Here is a 12335-nt window from a genome sequence, read left to right as displayed (position 1 = left end):
TTCCACTGAATCCATCTGATGAAGTGAGCTGTAGCTCACGAAACCTTATGCTCAAATAAATTGGTTAGTCTCTAAGGTGCCACTAGTACTCCTTTTCTTTTTGTATAGAACAAGATAATGTGGGCCACATTCAGTGGAGCAGTGCTGGGTTACAACAGCTAACTCTTTGGCCTTCGTAGTCAAAATAGGGCAGAAGTGAAAAATACGTCACAATTGATTTATAGAAGTATGCATATTGCAAAGAAATAGATGCATTTACCTGTAACTGTGGATGCCTCGGAAAATCCCTTCTTGTACATAAGCATCATGGTTTCTTTACTGTCTAAGCAGAGCAGAACCCCTTTTTAACATCTCAGCTGAAAGATCAGCAGAGTAAACAGAATGGTGCTCAACTTAACCTGCCTGAGAACAGTTAGCGGTGGAATCAGCTCGGCTGGGATTTGTATTTCCGTGAAGTTGAGGTATTCAGTACCTGATGATTAGATCACAAGCTATCCCCTCCTTTTTGGAAAACCCATCCTACTGTTCGTACACCTAAACAGTGTGTCTTGAGAACACACTTTTTGATAGTAGTTTCAGTAGGAAAGTGTAGTTTTAGGTGGGATGGAAAAAAGTGGAGCAGTCACATCTGTTATATTTGGTGGCTGCCTTTCTGAAATACTTGCTTCAGATATTTAGAGCAAGAATTTTCAAAAACAAAATTGCAGGCAAGTCTGTCAGTATATGTAATGTGTATTAATCTGTGAAGAAATTGCCTTATTTTCCAAGACTGTAATAATGGTGCAGTGAGTTGTCTAGTTTGTGGGACTCATTTGATGCCTACATTTCTACATATCTCACAGACAGCTTTCCAGTTTCTTTCATAAATTGATGCACTGTTTTGGAAGTTCAATTCATCAGCTATTGGATGCATGCTTCTTAAAAGGACGATATTAACGTATGTAAACATTTCCTTTCTCTAGTCTGTTGAAGTGTGTGCTTGTTGTTACTTTCTAATGTAAATAATATTAACCCTGAAACTTCTGTCCCATGCATACATAAGAAAAATTATTTTGATTGTGTCTTGGGGATTTGGGGTGGCTATTTCTGGGCCCTCTCCATTTCCATCCTCTCTCACTTGAGCACATGTACGCTCTCCATGCCAACACTGTCTGGCTAAGAGCAGTTCCTGTAATTTCTAATGCACTCATTACCATCGCATTTGAGTACCCAGAGGAGGATAGTTTTGTGGCTAAGACACACGACTTGAATTCTGAGGTTTTAGGTTCAGTTTCCACCTGTGTGACTCTCTCAGGAATCCTGTTCACTATCTGTGAGGAACGCTGTGGAAAAATGCCTACAGTTACCCTATAGTTGGTTAATGGCACATTGTATGATGTCTTGTTTCCCCTTACTCCAGTATTTTCTCCGAGCTATAGAGTTATTGTTTCATACACAGTATGGTCAGAAAAGATTATTTGATCTTTCAGGCTGACACAAGGCATTTTTCAAGATTACTCACTACTCATTCTGCTTTTGATAATATCTGAAGTGACTGTGCATTTGCCATAAAGTACATTTTTCAAATTGTTCTTCTGCTTGTTCTAAAAATGTATATCTGCTATATTTTGGCTATCAGTTTTCTCAGTGGGATCTTGCTCCTTGATATTTACAAGGGTTCTTCTCTCTCCTCCTAATCTAGTCCACTAGAAATATTTTAGAATGTAGAGTCAATGAACAGAGGTATTGCTAGGCTAATAATAAATGTGTATGCACTCTAACTTTGTCTGAAGTGACGTGCTTTCATAGAAGCCAAACACATTTTTCATTGTAAATTACACGTGTGATAATAGTCTCCACACTGTCTCTATACATTTAGAAGAACACACCAAAAGAATAGAGGACATGTACAGACACCCATTGTTACTTAAGCCAGTTTTAAAATGTTTCACAAGTCTACATTCTAAAAGAAACAAGACAAAACCCACCCTTGTACAATAACCCTTGTACAAAAATGCTACAGTTTACAGTGCTGATATTACAGTGTTTTTGGTAAATACTGTAGTAAGTTTGTAGAGGTGAACTCACATATTGTAGCCTATGCATGGACTTGTATTTACAGTTCAGTTTTCACACATGGATGTAGCATGCTATATTTTCAAAATACAGCCTAAGGGGTGAATTTCCTTGTTCATAAAAGTCAATATAGAAAATACTTGTCATTCTATTAATTATAATATAATTCCTGAATGAGAACTGAACATGATGAAAAAGTAATTGCCAAGTAAGGACAGATATTTTGTTACCTGTACTCAGGTTGAGTAGTACTGAGTTAATGGGATAACTGTGGAGTATGCTACTACTCATAATGAGTAAGAGTATCAGAATGTGATCCTTAAATGTGATCTTGAAAATAGAAACTTGGCTAAGCTGAACAAGGCACGATAGGATATAACCCTTTCACACGCCAATGCGCACAAAAGGCAACGAGTCATTACTAGCAATTTCATCCTGAGCAATATTTTGATCTTTTATAGGGTGGTTTGACTTTCACTAATGTGCATATTCATAAGGAATCTTTACCATTTTTTGAATGGTGATTGCACATTCATGCATCACTATGTGTAGCTCATTTATTTAAGTTCTGGGGAATTTTTAAGCTGGGAACAAAGGTATTTTGCCTTTGTCCAACTGTCAACTCAGCAGAGGCTTTTGAATGTTGCTTAAGGACATGTTTTGTTTTTTCTCTTTACCAACCTTATGGTTAGCAGAAGTTCCCAGGCAAATAAGACTGGGTGAGAGAATTTGAAATATAAATGTTTACCAAGAAATTATATTTTAAAGCAAATACAAAAATTGCAATATATTTGAGTTCTGCTACCAACATCCTGTGTGGAGGAAGCAATTCAGCAGGAAATCCTGTTGGCACAGAATTTATGGCTCAGAAACCATTCGTGTGGCTTGCCTCCCTGTCTCAGCCCACCCTGAGGTTGTTCCAAATTCAGAAACTTCTCCTTCCTGACAGGTTGCATGTTCAATTAAGTGCACTGATGGCAAACCATGGGGATAAGCTCCAAGAGACTAATTGACAGACACCCTCTGGCTGATTTGCTTTGAGAAGCTTTAAAGACACTATGTGTTTAAGTGCTAAAGTAGAAAAGTAGGGTGCCCTCCTTTAGCAGGCAAAAGATTGAGTGCCTACGACGTAAAGAAAAAGAAAGGAGACACTTGTCACCTGAGAACAGGCACCAAACTGGCAAAAGGAAGGGGGTGTCCTGGATAGATGAATGGCTTCAGACTGGGATCATTCTAAACCTGGAGGACAAAGTTCTTCCCTCAGATGCTTGCAAGTCCCATTGAAATAAATGTCGGATGTACATGCATCTGAGCATAAAATTTGGCCCTGGGTGAGGACTGAATACTTCATATGCCTATTTACAGTGTGATTCTGAGTGTTTCACCTTTAGGTCACGTGATGCCTATGTACCACAAGTTGGCAGTGATCAGAAATTGCCAGTGTCAAGTGCCTGGTTTGGTGGCTTTTATTGAATTAATTGGTGGATTCAATCAAATTCCATTGCAGCCACATTCAAGTGCAAAAAACTCCACCACAGTGTGGTGTTAATTAGCACCCTTGTGGCAATTGCAGCAGGGAGGTGAAGGATTAAATAAATGGTCATGAAGACCAGTCTGTCTGTTTATCCACAATAGTGATCCCTTCAGAATACGGTTGTACTTGTTCTGGATGATTAGAGGACTTCAGTTTACGGTGCTGTCAATCTAGCACTCTTTTCTCTTGCTGTTTTAAAGAAAGAAAAAATTAAGTCTGCTGCCATGGAAAGCCAGTTTTTTGGCCCTCTTGAATAAGGGGAGAGATCTGCCTAGGAGAATTTAAATGAGGTATCCACCCTAGTTAACCATATGCAGAAGGGAGTGACACAGTTGCAGTAAAGAAATGGGTTCCACTGCCCAGCCAATTCCTGGTGCAGAAATCTGGTAGGCCTCAAAAATCATGTTTTACATAATAGAGCTTAATAGGATTGTTTTTGAGAACGACAGGGGAGAAGGATCATGAAAGGAAGATTCTAATATACTTCAGTGAAGTAGAAGCCAGAATTCAGTATTCTGTTGGAGGCTTCCGTACTATATGTTTATGTATATACAAAATATACTATATGACTGTACAAAATTGCCAGCTGTTGTAATTATGTTGCTTACAGCAAACCTTGAAATATACTAAAATTTGACAAATGTTTTCCAAATTTTAAATGACTTCTAGACTTCATATTAAAATAATTCAATTTTTCAGTCCTTTAGTCTGAGGGGTTTGTTGAGAAAAGCTGTCATTAATTACTTAATGTTTGTAAAGTGCTTTGAATATGAAAATTGCTAGTAAGTGCACATCATTATTTTCAAAGAGACAAGGCTTCCAGATTTAATATAGTGGGATTGTAAAATAAAATAAGGGGTCAGATAACTTGTTCAGTCATTACTAATTGTCTGATGCAGCACTCTTGTACACATGCTAGTAGCCCTTACTTATTAGAGTAATTCATTCAAGTAGAACTATTCCTCGAATGGCAGAGTAAAGACAACTCGTGTGGGAACGGGTTGAAAGATCAGGTGGTATATTGGGATTTTTAACCTTTTCATTAAAGTTCAAATAATAAATATGCCTTTGCTGTCATGTATTTTCCTCAAAATTATGCAATAGATCATTTTTAACAATCAGATAAAAACGATTAAAAATTAAAACAGGATACTTTACATTTAGTTGGACTATTAAAATGGATTTTCAGCAGTGAATAATCCATTCTTTCTAGATGCTCTTTTAGATACATTCCTTTGTTCCATCTCTGATGTGAAAACGTTACTCTCTATATGAAGATGATGGCAGGACAACCAATTTTAAAAAGGGGTCATTTTCTGCATATTTTTATCTGCGTTGGAACAGCTGGCTGTTGTCTACAGTGGCGTTGATTCATACTGTTTACATTTTATCTAGTGGATTTCAGTGAAATGAGAGCTGAGTACTGTGAACTCCAGACCTCTGAGTAGTATCAGAAGCTCTTATTGTGCCTATGTAATCTTTTAATAGACATGCTTGCCAGAACGATTTTTTCCTTAGAAGCTAGAATTAGATAGCACACTTGTCATTTAAATTGCCATTATCTTTGTGGTATTTGCTACTGCCAAGCATGATCTGTTGACCAGTATTGGATAATTTAGAAGCTGTTTAACAAAATAACATGCTTGTCTGTATAAAATATACAGTGCCATGTGTGCAAAAAACAAGAAAAAGGGGGGTGTGGGGGGTTGGAGGGGCAGAGAGACTACCCTTCGTGGTGGTGGTAGATTGATCCTGTGAGGAATTCCTGGATTTTGAGGGGTTTATGCATGACTTTACAAATGCTTTGTTGAGCCCATGATACGAATTCCCATAATTTTTGTAAACTGCCCCTCTGCCCCTCTTCTCTCTTCATCTCTCTTTCTCACACCTACACACATAACACATTCTCTCAGAAGTAGGGAGAAGGATTCTAAACACAGTTGTTCATACGTATCTGCCTTTTTATACAGTGCAGAATTACAAAATATTCTGATCCATTCTATCTCGTTTTTACTGGATAATAAAAGAACCTTTTCATCAAGCTTTGCATTTGTTTAACAAGTATTATTGAAATTCTGCTCAACATGCATCACTGTGTCTTGTCTAGAACTTGAATCGTATTTCATGATTTGATAAAATAAAAGATTGTGAGAGAGACAGCTGTAAACATTCTACTTGAAAAGATGTGCTCTTTCCGAAAGACCTTTCCATAAGAGCCAAATAACACAAAAAGTGACATTTTATTGTTGACAGATATATATATGTGCCTGGTTAGTTTTGTTTCATGTTCATAGTACCTTCAGTGACTGCACTCTTTCGCTGAGAATAATTTTGTATTTCCAGGAAGATTTACTGGTGATTTAAGTTTTATCAAGGTTCCTTGCTTCTAACAGCAAGTAGTACTCATAGTAGCCACTAATATTACTCTTTTTTGTTTTTTCTTTGCATGGGGAAAAATTCCAAGGTAACTATTTTTTAAAATCTTTGTATATTAAGCTTGTCACATTCTGCTAATATTGGCAACTGAAAAGGATTGTATGCTAGTGGGCACAAAACTGTATTATTAACTTCTCTTTGTGCTTTTATTAATTTAGATAATCTTTTTAAAGACAAACTATTTCTTTAATTGAATTAAGTAGCTTGACAACAGGATGGTAAATGAAGCAGAACATGATATTTTGTAAACTTCTGTAAAATGGTTTTTAGCATCGTGTGGATCACACTATGTCCACTTAGTAAAGCAGAGCATGCAAATTAGATTTTTGCCATGTGTTCTTCAGTTTGTAATTAAATAGGAATAAGTAGTGGGGAAAGTTTCTTTACAAACTTATTCTATGGACTCAATGATAGATATGGCACAAAGAAATGCATGCTACCATTAAAAATCCCCATTAACTTACTTTTAGCCTTACTTGAAACTGTAAACATGATCTTAGCAGAGCAGATTTATTTTATTATTTCAGATATAATGAATACACTCACCTGAACTTTGAGCAAGTAAAACGTGCAACAGGCATATGTTTGCCATGAAAAATGTTTATAAGTTGAGTGTTCAGTATGACAGAAACCTTATTCTTTTTCTCATGAAGTATTTTTCTCCTTTCCATTATAGGAAAGAAATCTGATTAACATATATAAACGCAAATGAGTCAGAGGTAGCATATGCTTCAGTTGGTAATAGGCTGTTACTTGTGTTAATGTTTAGATTGTGCTTGCAGTCACAGCCCCAGTACTGTATAGGTCCTTGACAATAGCTTAGTGGTTTGAGCATTGTCCTGCTTAAATCCAGGGTTGTGAGCTCAATCCTTGAGGGGGCCATTTAGGGTTTTGGGCCAAAAATTGGGGATTGGTCCTGCTTTGAGCAGGGGTTGGACTAGATAACCTCCTGAGGTCCCTTCCAACCCTGATATTCTATGAATCAGCTAGCACTGTGCTTCCTTAGACAGCATGAGCAGTGTCATCCATGACAGGGTTAGCCTTGAAGCAATTAGCAAAAACAACAAGGAAAGCTGATTTTTGTTTTGATTTGCAGTCTAACAAAATAGTTTGCGCATGGTACTGTAAAGCTGTTTCATCCAGGCAGCAGATTGAATGGAAATTGATTAGTAAAGCAGGGTGTTCAAAACATTAATGGCAAGAAGTGCACCTGAGATATAAAGTTGCTAGTGACAATAGTAATTATTGACAGAGTAGCATACTTACTTGTAAAATGCTTTGAAATGATGCAAAACCCTGGTCTTTCAAATTTCCATCCTGTATCAGTTTATCAGGAGTTATCTCCTGAATGTGAATGTATTTCAGTCCTAAGTCACTGCACCTGTTGCCAAGAGGTATTTATTCCAATCATTCACCAAAAGCACAGAGTGTTATTGCTTGACATTTTATAGCACTGGAAAAAAAGCTGTCTTTTCAAAATCATTTATTCAGAGAGGAGAAAATGGAGGAAAATAGTTCATTTTACCTTAAGCACTGCTATTTGGCAGTGTTCACATTTGCACGGCACAAAGCTGCAATATTGATTTTTCACTCACAAGGCCTCCCACTAGTTCTTTCTTCAATTGTCAGGGTTGCAAGATGGATTGAATTACACTTTGCTTCTTGAAATGCTTATTTTTTCTTTGTTGCTAGAAAAAGATTATAAATGAAGCTTAGAATAAAGATCACATCAGCTATGTCACAGGACTTTTAATTTTTTTGTTTACTGCTTTCTTTATGACGATTGTGTTGTAAAAATTCCGTAGAGGGACGTCCCTGTCTAACACACTGCTTTACTGCCTTCTCTCTCTGCAAAGTAGCATCCTACAATATAATCTGAGTGTCCTCTGTTACCCAGTGAGTGACCTGACGTTAGCTTGTCTATTATTTTGAAATGTGAGCTCCAATATAGAGCAATGCATGTAGGGAAGGGGGAGGTGAAATCTAGGTCAATGTACAATTGATGATACTTAAATCAATTGCCACTTCCCTTAGATATAAGATTTGCAGTTAGCTAACATCAGTACAGTATTTGCAGGATTCAGTATATTTCCTGTTGCAAATATAAATGAGGGTAACGATCTGTATTCATCATAGATAATGTAGCATGGTTTTCAGTACCATCCCTGTAACGATAGAAGTGTCTGACCTGATGCTGCAAAAACGGAGTGACTTACTGTGCTCAGTCAGCCACACTATGTCAGCTAACCTCCCTCAGAAGCACCCTCGACCCTTCTAACACTCCTCTGCAAACTGCCAGGAGGCCACAGGAAAAAGCCGGCAGCAGAGGCAGAATTAAGTAATTCCCTATTTTGTGCTGGATGACTTCGTTCTTCAGAATCACAGAATGCATCGGCAGCATTATTGCTAGTCCTGGTGTGGCTGGGGCCATGGTGGTTAGTTTGGAGGAGCTGTTATAGGCATCTGTGGGGATCCTATTCCTCTGCCCATTTTGCACCCTTCTGGGACACAGAATGGGGTAATGGTCAGATTCTGTATCTTCTCTGCAGTAATTTGTTGCAGATATATACAGGCCATAGTCACAAGCTAAAGTGTATATACTTTGGATCAAAATATGTTGACTGTAATTGAATCACACTCGTGTATCAGAGGAGAACATGCATGACCTTCTGGCTTTATCTTGGCCCATTGTGACTAGATTTAGCAAAGATCTAATATTAGTGTTTGATGCTATGCATCATACATTCTGTCAAACATAGGGGCATGAGTTTTGGATGATATGAAAGTTTAATTTGGAGTTTCTTTGTTTTAAAGTGTACCATTCTTTCTTCTGTTTTTAATACATATTAAAATGTATGAGTGTAAACTGACTGTGCTTACAGATTGACATGATTAAAGGAAACAAGTCTTTGGGAGATCTTACAGCTCATCATCTCAATACAATGGGAGTTTTAATCCACAGATTACTAACACAATAGGAAGGGTGCCTCTCTAGTCCATATAAAATACTACTGCCAAAATCACTTTCTCGCCCGTCAATTTGACCATCTTTCTTTTTTTAAAGATTTAAAGAAATCTTTCCACTGGCTTCTCCTTCTCCACCTCATCATATTCAAGATTATTGTCCTTTCCTTTAAAGCTCCACATAATTCTGCCCATCTGTACTTATTTGGCCTTTTCCTTTTTGTCACCTCTTGTCTCTTCTGCTCCTCCAGTTACTCCACTATCCTCCAATTCGCCCTCAGTCATCTCTGTGCTTTCTTCCATTTTGCACAGAACACTCTTCCACAAAGATCCACAAAGCCACTACTTTTTCTGCTTTTGATTCCCTTCTAAAGACATACTTCTGGTACCATGATTATAAGAAACCAGTATGTATGTGACTTGAGAATATTCTCTTTCATGCCCCCATCCAAACGCCCCAAAATGGCACATGCTACACCACCTGCTCTTTGTCTGTTTGTCTTCATTTTAATTTTAGCTATGTATTATTGTTACAATGTATTTATTATAAACTCTATGGTGCAGAAACTGGGCATTCTTTGTGTTTGGTTGGAAAACACATAACACAGTGTGAGAGCTCCTGTAAATAAATAATAATTATGCTGATCATATTAATACAATATACCAGTGGTGGCCAAACCGCGTCTCTTTTATAGTGGAAGTGCGGCTCTCAGAGCCCCTTACGCTCTCTCTCTTCCTCCGCCTATTTGGTCACCCCGGTAATACACCATATTTAAAGTAGACTATACCAAATGGTTCACATGCTGTGTTGCATGTGTGTAATAAATGTATGAACCAAAAATCTTTCTGAACACATAATGACTGTGTGTGTGTAATAATGACTGTATGTGTATATTATTCCAAATGTTTTGCTTATGGAAGGGAGAGAAATGTTTTTTTTTTAAATGTATAGAGTACCAAAGATGGGTAAATATTGAAATACCTAACCCTTTAGTGTATGCTAGAAATCTTTATGGAATCTTAACTATAACAGTGCTAGAGTGTGTTACTAGTTTTACAAGAACGCTGGGGGAAAAAAAAATCTCTGGTGCTGTTGAAAAATATCTGCTGTTTTTAAAGAAGTTGTTATTTAGTCTTACCACATCATCTAACGTATCACACAATTTAATATGATGACGGGTTCAAATTTTGTGTCAGGGAGACAAAGCAATCTGGTCTATGTCAAATCTTGTATGTGTAGCACAGTGGTTCTCAAACTTTTATACTGATGACCCCTTTCACATAGCATGACTCTGAGTGCAACCCCCCTTATAAATTAAAAACACTTTTTAATATATTTAACCATTATAAATGCTGGAGACAAAGCGGGGTTTGGGGTGGAGGCTGACAGCTCGTGACCCCCCATGTAAAAAGTTGAGGGGTCCCAATCCCCAGTTCGAGAACCCCTGGTATAGCAGAATATAGCTACTTTATGCTAGCACTCTACATTGACTGCATAAAGAACTGATGTAAAGGACAAAAGGTTTCCCATTGAATTAGCTAGTCCTAGGTTTTGGTGCCCAGATAATTGCATGTTACTTCAAAACTCTCAATGGAACGATTTGCTTTAAGGAATTCTCTCAGACAGAAGATTTCAGATTTTTTTTTTTTTTTTTTGGGTAAAAACAAGGATTTCCCCAAATTAATGAAGGATTTTTTGGGGAGGAAAGGGGGTGAATTTTCCTGATTGGATGCAGGAACTTTTCAGCACACTTCTGCAGAAATTACTTACATACTTACTCATAAGTGCTCTTACTCAAGTAACGTGCTATTAGTTTATGCAAAATGGCATAGGTAGGTACGCTAAAATGTCATGGGGGCCACCTTTGGGACATGGAACATCCCTGGGAAAGGAAAAGCTGCATTTCAAAGAGAGAGGAGAGGTACAAAGGGTGAGAACCGAGATTGAGGCAATGCTTTTCCCTCACATTGTTTAGCTGTGACTCTCATCATCTCTGCCTGCTCCTCACTCTTACAGACTGCTTGTCAGGCTGGGATCTGAGTAGCTAGATAGGGGGCAAAGTAGCTGCCTGGCAAGGTGCTAATCATAAGGCCCTCTTGCCATCCCAAAGACCATTATCACCAGGGAACCCACAGCCGAGGCCACACCTCCGTCCTATCACCAGATGCACACCCACTGCTCCAGTCAGGCACCCCCCTCACCACTCAGCCAGCTGCCCCAAGCACACAGCACCACTCCCCCCCCACATCTTGGGTCGGAGCCAGAGGTCAGAAGCCAAATGCCCAAGCCCGGGGTGAGCCAGAGACATGGTCGAGAAGCAGAGCCGGGGGTCAGAGCCAAGGGTGTCCAGGATGGATAAAGGCAGGAGCAGGCATGGGCTGGAAGCAAGCAGGAGTAGGCACAAGAGCAGGCTGGGCCGGAGCAGACATGGGAGCCGGAAGCAGGATCAAGCACAGTTGCAGTGTGGGATGTGTTGTGCTGGCTGCTGCTGGGTCAAGTAGTAGTTTAGCTCCATCCGTTCACCAATCAGTACGTGCAGTCAATCAGCCTCAGCTATGCCCCAGTGTTGATAGTAGACTGACCTCGCTGCAGCTGGCTCCCAGACGCTGGCACTCCCACCCAATCAGTTGCCTTTGCCACTGCCCACTACACACTCAGCTGCACCAAGCACTTCCCCTTACTGGAACTCCCACCGAATCAACTTCTTCATCTACTCCAGGGGTTCTCAAAATGGGGGTCGGGACCCCTCAGGGGGTCGTGAGGTTATTACATGGAGGATCGTGAGCTGCCAGCCTCCACCCTAAGGTCCTGCCTCTGAAAACTTGGCAGTTATGTGAATTGGTTGTGAGAAGAATTCTCCACTGTTGTTTAGCTCAGTTTTCTGCAAATGTGCAATAAAAAAGCAGCAGCACATTGATTTACACTGTAAAAACAAAAGGAGGACTTGTGGCACCTTAGAGACTAACCAATTTATTTGAGCATGAGCTTTCGTGAGCTACAGCTCACTTCATCGGATGCATCCGATGAAGTGAGCTGTAGCTCACGAAAGCTCATGCTCAAATAAATTGGTTAGTCTCTAAGGTGCCACAAGTCCTCCTTTTCTTTTTGCGAATACAGACTAACACGGCTGTTACTCTGAAAACTGTAAAAACAGTAGCTTTTCGTGTAAAGGGCTGAAAACTTAACTTTGTAACATTTTTTTAAATTAAAGCTCAGAATGTGTGGAATCCAGAAGAAACCACCAGATGATTCTGAAATTCTGAAAACATTTCTTCACTCTGTGATTTTCTCTTATGCCTGGCAATACCTCATTACTGTATTTATCTTGCACACTGCCCGTAAAAG

General features: G+C 39.0%; 1 protein-coding gene across 37 annotated transcripts in view; it reads left to right on the top strand.

The window, feature by feature from the left end:
* The window catches only part of ADGRL2 (adhesion G protein-coupled receptor L2), a 469695-nt gene that overhangs the window by 364101 nt on the left and 93259 nt on the right, over positions 1-12335 (top strand). The gene's annotated exons all lie outside the window — the stretch shown is intronic.

Source organism: Chelonia mydas, chromosome 8 (assembly GCF_015237465.2).
Source record: "Chelonia mydas isolate rCheMyd1 chromosome 8, rCheMyd1.pri.v2, whole genome shotgun sequence".
Classification (NCBI taxonomy): Eukaryota; Metazoa; Chordata; order Testudines; family Cheloniidae; genus Chelonia; species Chelonia mydas.
This window is presented reverse-complemented; position numbering and strand designations above follow the sequence as displayed.